The sequence below is a fragment of the Pristis pectinata genome, chromosome 5 (genome assembly GCF_009764475.1).
Source record: "Pristis pectinata isolate sPriPec2 chromosome 5, sPriPec2.1.pri, whole genome shotgun sequence".
NCBI lineage: Eukaryota > Metazoa > Chordata > Chondrichthyes > Rhinopristiformes > Pristidae > Pristis > Pristis pectinata.
The window spans coordinates 1,285,073-1,298,978 of record NC_067409.1 but is presented as its reverse complement, the minus strand read 5'-3'; the positions used below and the strand labels follow the sequence as shown (position 1 = coordinate 1,298,978).

At 51.6% G+C, this 13,906-nt stretch overlaps 1 protein-coding gene across 1 annotated transcript in view; it reads right to left on the bottom strand.

Annotated features, from left to right (window-relative positions):
• The window catches only part of fam83hb (family with sequence similarity 83 member Hb), a 51,152-nt gene extending 41,185 nt beyond the window's left edge, over nt 1-9,967 (bottom strand). Inside the window, exon 1 of the mRNA XM_052016462.1 lies at nt 9,810-9,967. The gene's annotated coding sequence lies outside the window, so the exon portion shown is untranslated. The remainder of the gene's footprint in view (nt 1-9,809) is intronic.
• Between the last annotated feature and the right edge of the window lie 3,939 nt (nt 9,968-13,906).

Genomic DNA, 13,906 nt, shown 5'->3' with positions numbered 1-13,906 from the left:
CAACTAGTTCCTGGTAGGTCATCCCCACCAACAGTATCCAAAGCGGTATACCTATTATTGATGGGGACAGCCACAGGGGTGCTCTGCTCTCTCTGCCTGCTCCCCTTCCCTCTCCTGACAGTTACCCAGTTACTCTCCTCCTGTCTTATCGGTGTGTCTATCTCCCGATAACTCTTATCTATCTCTGCCTCTGCCTCCCGAATGATCCGTAGTTCGTCCAGCTGCTGCTCCAATTCCCTAACTCGGTCTACTAGGAGCTGCAGCTGGATGCACCTTTTGCAGGTGTGGTCATCAGGAACAACTGTGCTGACCGTGACCTCCCACATACCGCATACGGAGCACAACACTGCTCTAACTGTCTCCCCCATATCCTGCTCCCAGATTAGTTACAACAAATCAAGATAAAAAGTACCCACCAGACCTTACCTTATATCTCAGCAGCACGTCCTCAGGCTTACCAGCTTCCTCTTAGCGAAGTCCCTGTGCGCCGAAGCCCCTTGTGCCAAAGCCCGACCACTCTGCTTCCCTCTCACTCCGCTGCCCGCCCCGACGCTGCCCCCTCTAGAGGCTCTTTGCCTTTTAAGCTGCCCGCCCCGCGCCTGCGCAATCCAGCCCCGCCACTCAAGCACTTAAAAACTTTTACAACCCTACTAAAAGCACCTTAAAACAACAAACTAACACTAGTAAATTACACATAATTACACTAATTACACTAATAAAATGGTTTCAGAGGGGGACCTGTCTCACACAGAGAGTGGTGAGGACCTGGAACACATTGCCTGAGAGCGGTGGAAGCAGAACCACTGACAGCGATTCAGAAATGTCTGGACAAGTCCTTGAATTGCCCGGGTATAGAAGGTTCGGAGCCAAGTGCTGGAAGGTGGGATTAATGGAGGTGGGCACCCACTGGTGGTGTGAACGGTGGGCCAAATGGCCTGGTTCCATGCTGTACCACTCCATGGCAGACAGCATCAGAGGTCAGGACTGTGAGGCAGCAGCACTACCTGCTGACCTGTGCCCTATCCTGCGTGTTGGACTGCCCCAGTGACACCCTTCGTCCTCCTCCCCACCCCGATCCACCCCCCGCCCTCCTCCCCACCCCGATCCACCCCCCGCCCTCCTCCCCACCCCTGATCCACCCCCCGCCCTCCTCGCCACCCCGATCCACCCCCGCCCTCCTCCCCACCCCTGATCCACCCCTCACCCTCCACCCTGCCCCTCATCCTCCACCTCACCCCTCACCCGTTCCCCGATCCATCCCAGTGACACCCCCTCACCTCCTCATCCCCAATCTGCCCCAGTGACACCCCTTCACCCTCCTCCCTACCCGATCTGCCCTAGTGACACTCCCTCATCCTCCCTGATCTGCCTCACTGGCACCCCCTCACCCCGATCTGCCCCAGTGACACCCCTCACCCCGATCTGCCCCAGTGACACCCCTCACCTCTTTCTCCATCCCACCCCCCCACATCAGTGACCAGTTGGGCTTCACCACACATCATCGCTCACAAGTTCATTTTCTGTTTTAACCTGGTCTCCATCACCAAGAGTTCTTACTGCTTCGTCGAATTCCAGATAATTAACAAATTCCATGAGGGCCGTGATGGGTTTAAACTCTATCTTTGATCATTAGTCCGTGCTTCGGGGCTGTCGGGGCAGGAGGCTCTGTGGCACAGGGAAGACCCACACTGCTCCCTGCTCCTGGTGTGAGCTCACCAAGACATCAGGAGCTGGGGCTTCAACAGCCACACATTTCTCCTTCCCTCTCTTGGACACATTTCTCCTTATTTTCACTGCATCTTCCTAGCACGTTCCTCCAAAAATACTTGCACGATCACTTTGCTCTGAGCCCTATTTGTGCTTGATCTTGGCCTCTCTGCTGCCTTTCTCTGTAACTGTAACACGTTATTCTGCAATCTGTTATTGCTTTTCCCTTGTACTACCTCGATGTACTCGTGCGATGAAATGATCTGTGCGGATGGCATGGAAAACAAAGGTTTTTAACTGTGCCTTGGAACATGCGACAGTAATAAACCAATTGACTAAACTTTTGTGCTGTTCAGACATTTACCTAACACACCACACCAGGTGCAAAACCTGTCCTTTCATCTCTTCCCTTCCCACCATCTAGGGACCAACACAGTCCTTCCAGGTGAAGCAGTGATTCACTTGCACTTCGTCCAAACGACCATACTGTGTTTGGTGTTCACAACATGGTCTCCTCTATGTAGAAGAAGCCAAACCCAGAGGATGTATCCTGGGCCCAACACATTGATGCAATTGCCAGCGGCTCTACGTCGTTAGGAGTTTGAGGAGATTTGGCCTGTCACCAAAGACCCTTGCAAATTTCTATAGATGTACAGTGGAGATTATTCTGACTGGTTGCATCACCGCCTGGTACAGAGCCTCCAATGCACAGGGTCGCAAGAGGCTGCAGAGGGTTGTAGACTCAGCCAGCTCCATCACAGGCACAACCCTCCCCGCCATCGAGGACATCCTCAAGGGGTGGTGCCTCAAGAAGGCAGCATCCATCATTAAGGACCTTCACCACCCGGGCCATGCCCTCTCCTCGTTACTACCATCAGGGAGGAGGTACAGGAACCTGAAGGTTCACACTCAAAGATTCAGGAACAGCTTCTTCCCCTCCGCCATCGGATTTCTGAACTGTCCATGAACCCAAGCTCATTATTCCTTCTTTTCTTGCACTATTTATGTTTGAAATTTACAGTAATTTTTATGTCTTTGCACTGCACCGCTGCTGCAAAACAATACATTTCATGACTTACAGGTCAGTGATAATAAATCTGTTTCTGATACCTGCCACTTTAACTCTCCATCCCACTCTGACCTTCCTGTCTGGCACATCCTGCACTGTTACAACAAGACCCAACATAAGCTTGAAGAACAACACCTCATATTTCATCTGGACACGTTGCAGCCTGCAGAACTAATATCAAATTCTCCAACTTTTAAATAACTTGTGGTCTGTAACAGAACTGGCAAGCTCTGTGGTAAGTCATCCATCACCATTTAGGCAGAGTCTTCCTCTTTGCTGGGACTGGGGGGCTTGATTACAAGGAGAGAATGGACGGGCTGGAGCGAAGGAGGCAGAGGGGTGACCTTACAGAGGTTTATAAAACCATGAGGGCATTGATAAGGTGGACAGTCAGTCTTTTCCCTAGGGTAGAGGAGTCTAAAACTAGAGGGCACAGGTTTAAGATGAGAGGAGAAAGATTTAAAGGGGACCTGAGGGGCAGGTTTTTCCACACATGGGGTATATGGAACAAACTGCTGGAGGAAGCTGTAGAGTTGGGTACTGAGTTTAAAAGACACTGAGACAGGAAAGGTTTAGAGCGATGTGGGCCAAACGTGGGCATATGGGACTAGCCTAGATAGGCACTTGGTTGGCACGAACAAGTGGGCCAAAGGGCCTGTTTCCGTGCTGTATGACTATAAATCTATGAATCAGTGCAGCCTGACCTGCCAGGCATTTTCCACAGCCCTGCATTTTACAACTTTGACATTCCTTTGTGTTCTCACCGATTTCCCCTCATTAACCCATGAACCAAATGACTTCACCAACAGCTGATCCTCACACAACCCTGGCCTCACCCGACAGAGACATTCCCCCCTCCCTTTCCATCCTCCCCCGCGCTCTCTGCTACTGAAAACTAACTTGCTTTCTCTCTTTCCCATTTCTGAATGAGGATGTTTGACACAAAACCTTGACTGTTTCTCCCTGTACAGATGCTGTCTGACCAGTTGAGCGCCTGCAGCATTTTCTGATTTTATCTCAACACCGCAGTTGGTATTTATTATCCATTGCCGAATTATCCGCCGGAATTTAGAGAGTGGGAGGGAACTTGATGTAAGTGTACAAGATCCAGAAGGGCCCTGACAGGGTGGACGTGGAGAGGATGTTTCCACGTGAAAGAATCTACACCCGAGGGTCGCCCATTTAAGTCTTCGGAAGTTTCCTCCTCAAAGGCCAGGAGGAAGCAGAGCCCTTGAATTTTTTTTAAAGGCAGATGTAGATAAGTTCTTACTAAGGTGAGAAAGTTAAAGTTCAAAGGAGATGTGTGGGGCAAGTTTTTTTTACACAGTGGTGGGTGCCTGGAATGTGCCGCCAGGGGTGGGGTTGGAGGCAGATATGATAGACGCATTCAAGAGGCTCTTAGATAGGCACATGAATGTGCAGAGAACAGAGGGACATGGACTGGGTAGGCAGAAGGGATTAGCCGTCATTAGATTAATTCGTTCTGCACACATCATGGGCGGAAGGGCCTGTTGCTGTGTTGTACTGTTGTATGTTCTACATGAAGGAGTGAAAGGTCACTGTGGAAGTTGGGAATGCAGAGATGAATTTACAATGTCAGTCACAATGCTACGAAATGACAGAGCAGGATCGGGGAGCTGAGTGGCCAACTCCTGCTCCTGAGTCATGCATTTGTAGGTATTTATTGCCCCTTGAGAAGGTGGGGATGAGCCGACTCCTTAACCTGCTGCAGTCCTTCTGGTGAAGGTGCTCCCACAGTGGGAATGGATCTGGACCCAATAACAATGAACACGGTAATCCATGTCTATGTCGCTTCAGAGGGAGTACCCGGGTGATTTCCCATAACACAACTGCAGGCCATTTGGCCCAACCTGTCCATGCCATCCTTCCATGTTCCCCTCCAGCCTCCCCTGTTGGGGTGGTGTGCTCCTTCCCCCGCATACACCGGGCCTCTGTGACCTCCCAATGAATGGACGAGCTTCTTAATCCCATCCTGAATGCTCCTTCTCCACTTTGAGCAGTCATGGGCCAGAGATTCCCAGGAGTCAGTGGGGATGGTGCATTTCTTCATGGAAGCTTTGAGCACATCCTGGAATCTTTCCCCCTGTCCACCTGGGAATCTCTTCCTGTGACAGGGCTCGGAACACTGTGTTTGTTTCGGGAGTCTGGCGTTGGGTGAGGGAGTGCCACGTCCTGCCCAAAGGAGCTTCCTAAGTGTAAGTGAGGCCTCGATGCCATGGATGTCGGCCTGGGAGAGAATGCTGATGTTGGTTTGCTTGTCCTTCGGGTTAATCTGGAGGATTTTGTGGAAACCATAAGATATAGGAGCAGAATCAGGCCATTCAGCCCATTGAGTCTGTCCATTCAACCCCATTCTCCTGCCTTCTTCCCATAACCCTTAACTGATCAACAACCTGTCAATCTCTGCCTTAAATACATCCAATGACTTGGCCTCCACAGCCGCCTGTGGCAATGAATTCCACAGATTCACCACCCTCTGGCTGAAGAAATTCCTCCTCATCTCAGTTCTAAAGGGACATCCATTTATTCTGAGGCTGTGTCCTCGGATCCCAGACTCTCTCACTGCTGGAAACGTCCTCCCCACGTCCACTCTATCCAGGCCTTTCAGTATCCAGTAGGTTTCAATGAGATCCCCCCTCATCCTTCTGGACGGTGCTGGTGGGATCTCTCCAGTACCGTGAGGTACCTGCTGTCCTGGTCTCAGAGGCGAACTGGAGGGCAGGGGTCACTGCTGCCCAGTCTGGGTCTGAGGTCCTCATCTTCAAGCATGTTTTCCTCAATCAACCAAAGGCTGTGCTGGTGCATTGAAGAAAGTGGTGAATTTCCTCGTCGATGCCCACCTTCACCAACAGGACGCCCCCGACGTATGGGGTGGCCATGTCTTCTGGGGGGGGGGGGGGGGGGGGGGGGGTGGTGTGGCTCGCCATGAACCTTTATTATTCGTGGGCAAATGGGATGCATGGGCAGGTTGGGAGTGGGCCTTAATGTTGTGGATAGTGAGTGCAAGACCCATCCTCTCCTACGTTTCAATGGGAGCATCGGCGATGGCCTGGAGCTCAACCCAAGTGTGTGCAAACACAAGCGCGATTACTGCAGCTTAGTTACTGAGGTTTGGGCACCCTTGGTTCTAGAGTGTCACTGCCACAGGTTGAGCAGTTTCCCACCAGTGCTGAGATCATCTCCACTCCCAGGGAGGTTTGTTGGAGGTGAAGAGGGGGAGATGGTGAGAAGTGTTGGGGCAGTGACACAGCCTCACATCACACCAGTCTTCACGGAGGCTGCTTCTGTAGTAGACCCTCTGGTTGGGATCAAGGAGCAGACGTCTAATGGAGACATACCTGTCCACTGATATCCTCCTGCAACCCAGGACCACCAACCTACCCTCTGACCATCTCAGCATCATCACCACAACCACAGTCCTTACACACATCAGGTACAGGACAGCACAGCAGTGCTGCTGCCTCACAGCTCCTGCCATCCCAGTTCCATTCTGACCTCGGACACTGTCCATGTGGAGTTTGTACGTTCTCCCTCTAACCGCATGGTTCCCCCCACATCCATAACGTGTGCAGGTCAGTAGGTTCATTAGTAACTGTAAATTGCCCCTCGTGTGTGGGTGAGGGGTAGAAATGTGGGGGGAGTTTGCAGGAATGTGGGAAGAGTACAGGTTACTGGGAAATAATGAGAATGGGGATGAGACTGATGGGATCTCTCCAAGAACTGGAATTGAGGTTCGATCACATGCAGTCCAGGGCAAACCAGCCAAGTGCATACAAAATTGGCTTGGTGGCAGGAATCAGAGGGCAGTAGTGTAGGGTTATGTTTCATAATGGAGGCCTGTGACCAGTGGTGTGCTGCAAGGATTGGTGCTGGGTCTACTGTTGTTGGTCACAGTAAATGACAGGGTCCTAGGGAAGGTTTTGGAACGGAGAGACCTATGATAAACTTGCCTCCATCAGCCGAAGCATTGAGTGTAGGCGTTGGGACATTATGTTACCGTTGTACAAATTTTTAGTTCGGCTGCATTTGGATTATTGTGTGCATTTCTGGTCACAACACTCTTGGAAACACGTGATTAAGCGAGAGAGGGCGCAGAAAAGATTCACGGGCATGTTACCTGAACTGGTGGACTTGAGTTACAAGGAAAGACTGGATAGGCTGCAACTGTTTCCCTGGTATGTCGGAGAGGTGACATAATAGAGGGTTATAAAATTATGAGGGGCATAGATAGGGTAGATAGTCAGTCATTTTTCCAGGATGAAAATGTCAGATACTAGAGAACATAGCGTTGAAGTGAGAGGGGGAAAATTTAAAGGAAATATGCTGGCTATGGTTTTTATTAAAGAGACTGGTAGGTGTCTGGAATTTGCTGCCAGGGGAGGTAGTAGAAGCAGGCACAGTAGGGTATATAAGGGGCATTTAGACAGGCACATGAGTATGCAGGGAGTGGAGGGATACGGATCATGTGCAGACAGATGGGATTAGTTTAACTTGGCACACGGTTGGCACAGACACTGTGGGCTGAAGGGCCTGTTCCTGTGCTGTACTGTTCCATTATAACTGCAGTCCTTTTTTTCCCCAGGGTAGGGGAGTCCAAAAGTACAGGGCATTGGCTTAAGGTGAAAGGGAAAAGACTTGTCCTCTATGTACCAAAGAGGACAATACGGGTGTTCCCAAACCAGAAACCATGGATGAACCAGGAGGTCCACTCCCTACTGAAGTCAAGGACTGCTGCATTCCAATCAGGTGACCCTGACCTTTACAAGAAATCGAGATACGACCTCGGTAAAACCATCAGAGATGCCAAGAGACAATACTGGTTCAAAACAGAGTCCCAGACCCGCCGTCAATTGTGGCAGGGCTTACATGCTGTAACAGGCCACAAAACAAAGTCGGACAGCACAGTCAACAACAGCACTGCCCTTCCTGATGAGCTTAACGCATTCTACGCGCGTTTTGAACAGAAGGGGAGCATATTGTCTCCACCCACCCTTATAGCCTCCAATACAACTGAACCCGTGATCACCATCGAGGACGTAAGATCAGTCTTCTGGAGCGTGAACTCGAGGAAAGCATCTGGCCCAGATAGTGTCCCTAGTCGTGTGCTCAGATATTGTGCTGATCAGCTGGTGGGGGTATTTGCAGAAATACTTAACCTCTCCCTGCTTCAATCTGAGGTTCCCACCTGTTTTAAGAAGACCACTATCACCCCGATACCTAAGAAAAACAAGGTAACATGCCTCAATGACTACCGACCAGTGGCTCTGACATCACCATCATGAAGTGCTTCGAGAGGCTGGTCATGGCACGCATCAACTCCAGCCTCCCAGACAATCTCAACCCACTGTAATTTACCTACTGCTGAAACAGGTCTACCGTGGATGCCATTTCCCTGGCCCTACACTGGTCTTTGGAGCATCTGGACAGTAAAGACACCTACGTTAGACTATTGTTTATTGACTACAGCTCTGCCTTCAATACTATAATTCCAAGCAAACTCATCACCAAACTCCAAGACTTGGGATTCAACACCACTTTCTGACCAACAGACCACAAATCAGTGAGGATAGGCAGCAATACCTCCAGCACGATTATTCTCAACACTGGTGTCCCACAGGGCTGCATCCTCAGCCCTCTACTCTCTATACACTCACGACTGTGTGGCCAGATTCTGCTCTAACTCCATCTACAAGTTTGCAGATGATACCACCGTAGTGGGCCATATCTCAAATAACGATGAGTCAGAGTAGAGGAAGGAGGTAGAGAGCTTAGTGACATGGTGTCATGACAACAACCTTTCCCTCAATGTCAGCAAAACAAAAGAACTGGTCATTGACTTCAGGAAGGGGAGTATTGATCATGCACCCATCTATATCAATGGTGCTGAGGTCGAGAGGGTTGAGAGCTTCAAGTTCCCAGGAGTGAACATCACCAACAGCCTGTGCTGGTCCAACCACGTAGATGCCACGGCCAAGAAAGCTCACCGGTGCCTCTACTTCCTAAGGAGGCTAAAGAAATTCAACATGTCCTCTGACACTCACTACCTTTTATCGATGCACCATAGAAAGCATCCTGTCTGGATGCATCACGGCTTGGTACAGCAACTGCTCTGCCTGGGACCGTGAGAAACTGCAAAGAGTTGTGGACACAGCTCAGCACATCACAGACACCAGCCTCCCCTCCATGGTCTCTGTCTATACCTCTCGCTGCCTTGGTGTAGCAGCCAGCATAATCAAAGACCCCACCCACCCAGTCATTTTCTCTTCTCCCCCCTCCCATCAGGCAGAAGATACAGGAGCCTGAGGGCACATACCACTAGGCTCAAGGATAGCTTCTATCCCACTGTTATAAGACTATTGAACAGTTCCCTTATACAATGAGATGGACTCTAGACCTCACAATCTACCTTGTTGTGACGTTGCACCTCATCGTCTACCTGCAATGCACTTGCTCTGCAGCTGACACTTTGTATTCTGTTATTGTTTTTACCCTGTACAACCTCAATTGCACTGTGTAATGAATTGATCTGTACAAATGGTATGCAAGACAAGTTCTTCATTGTACCTGGGTACAAGTGACAACAATAAACCAATGCTAATTTAGAGAGGACTGAGAGACAAGAGGGTGGTGGGTATGTGGAATGAACTGCCAGTGTAACTGGCGAGTACAATTACAACATTCAATGGACGTTTGGACAGGTCTGTGGATGGGAAAGGTTTCGAGGGATATGGCCCAAACACGGGCAAATGGGACTGGCTCAGCTAGGCACCTTGGCCGGCATGGACGGGTTGGGCCGAAGGGCCTATTTCCGTGCTCATGAGAGAGCGAGTCCCGAGGCGGCGGGCGGGCGGCAATATCCCGTCCCGGGACGCCCACCGACCGCCACCCACCGGCCCCGGGACCGCCGGCGCTCACCTGTACCTGTGACACACGGGGCGCTTCCACTGTGGGGCCGTCCTGGGCAGCGCCTCCGCCTCCCCCCGCCGCCCGGCCCGGCGCGGCGCGCACTCACCTGGATCCTCGGGAGTCCGGCCTCTGGTCGCGGGCCGCTCGGCCGATCGGGCGCGGTGCTGCCCCTCCTCCGTCCCCTGGGACAGCCGGAGTGGCTGGGGCCACGCTGCGGGGAGAAGTGCGCACCGGAGCCGGGAAGCGGCCACACATCCGGCGAGAGCCGCGCCTGGGGAGGGTGTGGCAACAGACTCCCTGTGGGCGCCGCTCGGCCCCGCCCCTGGCCCGGCCTCCGCTGGCACCCGCTCCCGGGGTCCCATCCCGACCTCCCCCGGCACCCGCTCCCGGGGTCCCATCCCGGCCTCCCCGGGCACCCACTCCCCCTCCCGGGGTCCCAGGGGCAACTTCAGGAAACTTTCCGCGCACTTTGATCCACGGCGGGGCGCCCAGGTGCGGGATCCCGAGCGCCGGCGGGTGTGTCCCGGGCCGGGAGGCAGTCCCGGGCTCTCGGACACGCACGGCCCCGCTCCGCCCCCGGCCCTCACCTGAGGCCGCATTCCAGTGGCAGCCGTCACTGGCTCGGTCCCAGCCTCGTACCGCCGTCCGCCTGCGGCTCCCGACACGCACTCAGTGACCGCGGTTGTTTGACTGTGGGAGGCTTCACGTTCACCTCAGTCTGGGCGGTGGGCTGTTGGCGGGCGCCCAAACCCGGGTGGGGGTGGGTCCACCAACCAGTGGATGAGCTGAATGGCCTCATGCTGTGCCATGGATGGTTCACACTTCAGGCAGTGTCTGTGGAGAGAGAAACAACTGACCGCTCCGGTCAAAGATTGGGAAAGGGGGTAAACAAGATGGGGACAGGAATGTCCGTGTCAGGATGAAGGCCGAGGGTATTCTGGTGCCACCTGGTGAAGCACAGAGGGCGAGGAATGCGGGCAGTGGAGGGGGTGGTGCGGGCACTGCGAGGTGGAGAGGGTGAATGGTTAACGTGTATTCTCATGTCTGTAATGTACTGTGCTGATGCTACGAAAAGCTAAATTCCATGGCATTTATAACCTGGGTGTATATGTCTCTAACAATAAACTGAAACTTGAACTTGCAAAGCTGCTTTCATCAGCCAAGGCAGAGCGTATAAAAGCAGGCGGGACTTGGTACAACTTTATAAAACATTTTTCAGACCACAGCTGGAGCACTGTGTGCAGTTCTGGTCACCACACTACAGAAAGGACGTAACTGCACTGGAGAGGGTGCAGAGGAGATTCCCCAGGGTGTTGCCTGAGACAAAGCATTTCAGTCACGAGGAGAGACTGGAGAGGCTGGGTCTGTTCTCCCTCAGCGGAGAAGGCTGAGGTGTATGAAATTATGAAAGGAATAGGTGGGGTGGATGGTAAGAAACTTTTCCCAGTGGTAGAGGTCACAGAACCATAGAGTTATACCGCAGGGAAACAGGCCCTTTGGCCCAATTCATCCATGCTGACCAAGGTGCCTTCATGAGCCAGTCCCATTTGCCTGCATTTGTCCCATATCCCTCTAAACCTTTCCTACCTAAGTACCTGTCCAAATGTCTTTTAAACATTATAATTGTACCCAGCTCTACGACTTCCTCTGGCACCTTGTTCCATGCATCCACCACTCTGGACATTCTCTCTTCTTCCCCCCTCCCATCGGGCAGAAGATACAAAAGCCCGAAAACATGTACCACTAGGCTCAAGGACAGCTTCTATCCTGCTGTTATAAGACTATTAAACATAGAACATAGAACAGTACAGCACATTACAGGCCCTTCGGCCCACAATGTTGTGCTGACCTATATAAACTGTATCCCCATTCAATCTATCCCCCTCTCTACTTCACCTCCTATAACCCTCTATTTTTCTTTCATCCATGCACCTATCTAATAGTCTCTTAAATGACCCTATCGTGTCGGCTCCCCCCCCCCCACTCCCCCACACCCCCTACAGTCAGTTCCAGGCACCCACCACTCTCTGTGTAAAAAATAACCTACTGATATCTCCCCTGAACTTTCCTCCACGCACCTTAAATGGGTGACCTCTAGTATTGGCCATTGCTACCCTGGAGAAAAGATGCTGGCTGTCCACTCTGTGCTTCTCATAACCTTGTACACCTCTATCAAGTCTCCTCTCATCCTCCGTCACTCCAAAGAGAAAAGCCCTAACTCGCTCAGCCTCTCCTCACAAGACATGCTCTCCAGCCCAGGTAGCATCCTTGTAAATCTCCTCTGCATCCTCTCCAAAGCTTCCACATCTTTCCTATAATGTGGTGTCCAGAACTGAACACAATATTCCAAGTGTGGTCTAACCAGAGTCTTACAGAGCTGCAACATTACCTTGTGGCTCTTGAACTCAATCCCCCGACTAATGAAAGCCAATACACCATATGCTGCCTTAACTGCTCACTGGAGTACAGAAGAACGAGAGGGGACCTCATAGTGACATTTAAAATGTTGATAGGAAAGGACAGAGTAGATGTGGCTAGGCTGTTTCCCTTGGTGGGTGAGTCCAGGACCAGAGGGCACAATCTTAGAATTAGAGGGTACAGTTTCAAAACAGAGATGAGGAGAAATTTCTTTAGCCAGAGGGTGGTGAATTTGTGGAACTCCTTGCCACGTACAGCAGTGGAGGCCAGATCAGTGGGGGCGTTCAAGGAGGAGATAGATAGATATCTAAATAGTCAGGGTATCAAGGGATATGGGGATAAGGCCGGAAATTGGGATTAGAATAGGTTTTTTTTGTTTTTTTTTCTTTTTTTTGTTTTGTTCCCCCCCCATTCCCCATTTCTCGTTTCTTTTTTTCCTTTTCCTTGGAGCAGACTCGATGGGCCGAATGGCCTGCTTCTGCTCCCTTATCTTGTGATCCACTTCTGAGGCAACTTTGAGGGATCTCTGGACATGGACACCAAGATCTCTGTTCCTCCACACTGCTAAGAATCCTGCCATTAACCTTTTACTCTGCCTTCGTTCTTCCAAAGTGTATCACTTCGCACTTATCTGGTTTGAACTCCATCTGCCACTTCTCAGCTCAGCTCTACATCCTGTCTAAATCCCGTTGCAACCTACGACAACCTTCTTCACTCTCTACTCTACCACCAACCTTCATGTCATCAGCAAACTTACCAACCCATCCTTCCACTTCCTCATCTAAATCATTCATAAAAATCACAAAGAGCAGGGGTCCTAGAATAGATGCAGAACACCACTAGTCAATGACCTCCAGGTCGAATACTTCCCTTCTACAACCACCCTCTGGCAAGCCAATTTTGAATCCACACAGGCAATTTTCCATGGATCCCATACCTTATGACTATTTGTGCACTTTCATCCGCAGTCTTTCTGTATTTTGATAATTATCTGCCTGAAGATCCCCCTTACTGAAATGCATGATCTCTCTCTCTCTCTCCCCTCCTGCCATCCCCACCATTCCATCCCCCCCCCCCCCCCCCCCCAATGGTGTCCAATGAGAAGTGGAGATTCTGGCCCGGATGCTGAGCAGAGCAGTTCAGAGGCCAGGTTCGGCAGTGTGGCCTTTGCACCCTCGACAAGGCACAAATCAGCAGCACGTGGAACACTCTGTTTGCCTGAATGAATGCAGTTCCAGTAACACTAAGGCATCTCGACACCAGCCTGCTCACTCCACACCCTGTCCCACTATGGGGCAGTGCGAAGATACAAGGTGGAACCTCACCAATCTTTCTGTGCCATCGCCCACCCAGACTAACCTCTCCCACCAAGGACAAGGGAAGATGGTGCATGGGAGCACCACCACCTGCAGGTTCCCCTCCAGATTTGGAATTGTCAGACTCAGGCAGCACACAAACAGGCCCTTCGGCCCATCATGTCCGTGCCAACCATCAGCGACCCATTCACCTGGAAATCTCTCACTGTCCCGTCATCATCACTGGGTCTAATTCCTGGAACTCCCTCCCCCACCAGCCCTGTGGGGGCACCTTCACCAGGAGGACTGCAGTGGTCCAAGAAGGTGGCTCACACCCCAGGGGCAGTTAGGGATGGTCAATCAACGCTGGTGACACCCCTAGAGTATTTGGGTAAAAGCAGACACCAATCCTCACATGGGATGACCCATTCCTCTCAGATTCCAGGATATGGGCAATGTATTTCTAAGACAGGATGGTGTGTGTCTAGGA